Source organism: Bison bison, unplaced genomic scaffold (assembly GCF_000754665.1).
Source record: "Bison bison bison isolate TAMUID 2011002044 unplaced genomic scaffold, Bison_UMD1.0 scf7180017864309, whole genome shotgun sequence".
Taxonomy (NCBI): domain Eukaryota; kingdom Metazoa; phylum Chordata; class Mammalia; order Artiodactyla; family Bovidae; genus Bison; species Bison bison.
Window position 1 is genome coordinate 7,801,603 of NW_011494881.1, and position 4,090 is coordinate 7,805,692.

The window sequence follows — 4,090 nt, forward strand, 5'->3', positions numbered from 1 at the left end:
GTCCAGGAAATCTCTAATTTCAGTGTCTTTGTTCTCAGTTTTTACTTCATTTATGGTCAGTGTACATAATGTTTAATGTTAACAGTTTGTTTTTTTTTTAATTGTGGTTAAAACAAAACAAAACACAACACAGGGACTTTGCTGGTGGTCCAGTGGCTAAGACTCTGTGCTCCCAATGCAAGGGGCTGGGATTTGATCCCTGGTCAAGGAATTAGATTTTACATGCTGTAACTGAGAGCTCACACGTTGCAATTGAAGACCCTGCATGCCACAACTAAAGATCCCATGTGCCACAACTAACTTTATTTGGCACAACCAAATAAATAAATAAATAATTTTAAAAAACACATAACATAGAATTTACCATCTTAATTCTTTTTGAGTGTACAGTTCAGTAGTGTTAATTATATTCACTTTTCGGTGCAACAGCTCTCTTGAACCTCTTTATGTTGCAATATTAAGCTCTATGTTTTAAGCTCTAAGACAGAGAGGGCCCCAGTAAATAAAATCAGAAGTGAAAGAGAAGTTACAGTTGACCCAGAAATATAAAGGATCATAAGAGATTACTGTGAAAAATTACATGCCACGAAATTGGACAACCTAGAAGAAATGGATAAACTCCTAGAAACATACAATCTCCCAAGACTGAATCAGAAAAAAATAGAAAATATGAGCAGACTGATTACCAATAATAACATTGAATCAGTAATCAAAAAACAAACAAAAGTCCAGGGCCAGATGGCTTCTCAGGTAAACTTCACAAAACATTTATAGAGGAGTTAACACTTACCCTTCTCAAACTATTCCAAGAAGTTGGTAGGAAAGCCATACTTCTGAACTCATTCTATGATGCTAACATCATCTTGATATCAAAACCAGGCAGAGACACCAAATAAAAAAGAAAATTTCAGGCTAATATCACTGATGAATATATATGCAAAAATTTTCAGCAATATATTAACAAACTGAATTCAACAATACATTAAAAGGATCATACTCCCCTATGCCAGGTACACAAGCATGGTTCAATATGCACAGATGAAATGATGTGATATACCACATTAACAAAATGAAGAATCAAGATCATATAAGGATCACAGTAAATGCAGAAAAACCTTTTGACAAAATTCAACATACATTTGTGATAAAAACTATTTAAAAAATGGTACAGAAGGAACATACCTCCACACAATAAAGACTGTATATAACAGAACCATAGCAAATATCATATTCAATGATAAAAAGCAGAAAGCATTTCCTCTAAGTTTGGGAACAAGACAACATGATATTGTAAGTCCTAGCCACAGTAAACAGACAAGAAATAGAAATAAAAGGCATACAAATTGGAAAAGAAGAAGTAAAACTGTCACTATTTCCAGATAACATGATACAACATATAGAAAATCCTAAAGGCTCTTCCAAAAGCTATTAAAAAATGAATTTAGTACACTTGCAGGATACAAAATTAATATATAGGAACCTCTTGCATTTTAAGACACTAATAACAAACTATCAGAAAGATAAATTAAGGAAATAATACCATTTATAATTGCATCAAAAGAATAAAATATCTGGGAACAAATCTAACCAAGGGGGTGAAAGATCTGTACTCTAAAAAACCATAACACACAGGTGAAAGAAGTTAAAACTGACACAGACCATTGGAATGATATGCCATGCTCATAGACTGGAAGAATTAATACTATTAAAATGTCCATACTACCCAAGGAAATCTACAGATTCAAAGCAATCCCTACCAAAATATCAAAAATATTTTTCACCAAACTAGAATAAATAATCCTAAAATTTTTATGGAAACACAGAAAACCCCAGTTAACCAAAGCAATCTTAGAAGAACAAGGCTGATCATATCAGTCCCTGATTTCAAACTACACTACTAATACAGTAATCAAAACAGGACGGCACTGGCACAAAACAAAACACGTAGATCAATGGGATAGAGATCCCAGAAATAAGCTTATTCATATATGGTCAGTTAATATACAACAAAGGAGGCATGGGCTTCCCAGATGGCACTAGTGGTAAAGAACCCGCCTGCAATGCAGGAGACCCAGGTTCAATCCCAGGAAGATCCCCTGGAGAGGGAAATGGCAACCCACTCCAGTATTCTTGCCTGGAGAATCTCATGGACAGAGGAGCCTGGCAGGCTACAGTCCATAGGGTCGAAAAGAGTCAGACACGACTGAATCGACTTAGCATGTAAAGGAGGCAAGAATATATAGCCTCTTCAATAAATGGTGTTGGGAAAATTGGACAGCTACTTGCAAAAGAATAAAACTGAACCACTTTCTCAAGCCATATACAAAAATAAACTCAAAATGGATTAAAGATTTAAATTCAAGACCTAAAACTATAAAATTTCTAGAAGAAAACATAAGCAGTGTACTCTTCAAGAATAGTCTCAGCAATATTTTTTTGGATCTGTCTCCTCGAGCAAGAAATACAAAAGTAAAAAAAAGCAAATGGGACTACTTCAAACAAAAAGCTTTGTACAGTGAAAGAAACCACCAAAAAAATGAAAAGACTGCCTGCTGAATGGGAAGCTGCTGCTGCTGCTAAGTTGCTTCATTCGTGTCCCACTCTTCACGACCCCATGGAGTGCAGCCTCCCAGGCTCCTCCATCCTTGGGATTTTCCAGGCAAGAGTACCGGAGTGGGTTGCCATTGCCTTCTCCAACTGAATGGGAAGAGATATTTGCAAATAATATATTTGATCAGGAATTAATATCCAAAATATATAAAGAACTCACACAACTCAGTATTTCTTTTAAAAAGCCAAATAATTCAATTAAAAAATTGTCAAAATGTCTATTGACCTAAATAGACATTTTTTCAAGATGACATACAGATGGTCAACAGACACATAAAAAGATGCACAACAGCACTAATTATCAAGGAAGTGAAAATCAAAACCACGAGATACTACCTGATACCCGTCAGAATGACTATGACCATTAACAAGAAAACAACAAATAACAAATATTGGCGAGGATGCAGAGAAAAGGGAATCCTCAGGTATTGTTAGTGGGACTGTAAATTGGTTAGCCATTATGGAAAATGGTATGGATGCTCTTCAAAAAAAGAAAGAAAGAAAGAAGCTACTATACAATTTTACTTCCAAATATTTACGTGAAAAAACAAAAGCACAAATTCAAAAAGATACTTGCACACTACTGTTCACTGCAGCATTATTTACAATAGCCAAGATATGGAAGGAATCTAAGTCTACATCAGTAGATGAATGGATAAAGAAGATGTGGAGTATTTATACAATGAGATATTCAGTTCAGTTCAGCTCAGTCGCTCAGTCGTGTCTGACTCTTCGAGACCCCATAAATTGCAGCACGTCAGGTCTCCCTGTCCATCACAAACTCCCGGAGTTCACTCAGACTCACGTCCATCGAGTCAGTGATGCCATCCAGCCATCTCATCCTCTGTCGTCCCCTTCTCTCCTGCCTCCAATCCCTTCCAGCATCAGAGTCCTTTCCAATGAGTCAACTCTTCGCATGAGGTGGCCAAAGTACTGGAATTTCAGCTTTAGCATCATTCCTTCCAAAGAAATCCCAGGGCTGATCTCCTTCAGAACGGATTGGTTGGATCTCCTTGCAGTCCAAGGGACTCTCAAGAGTCTTCTCCAACACCACAGTTCAAAAGCATCAATTCTTTGGCGCTCAGCCTTCTTCACAGTCCAACTCTCACATCCATACATGACCACAGGAAAAACCATAGCTTTGATTAGACGGAACTTTGTTGGCAAAGTAATGTCTCTGCTTTTCAATATGCTATCTAGGTTGGTCATAACTTTCCTTCCAAGGAGTAAGCGTCTTTTAATTTCATGGCTGCAGTCACCATCTGCAGTGATTTTGGAGCCCAGAAAAATAAAGTCTGACACTGTTTCCACTGTTTCCCCATCTATTTCCCATGAAGTAATGGGACCAGATGCCATGATCTTCGTTTTCTGAATGTTGAGCTTTAAGCCCACTTTTTCACTCTCCACTTTCACTTTCATCAAGAGGCTTTTTAGTTCCTCTTCACTTTCTGCCGTAAGGGTGGTGTCATCTGCATATCTG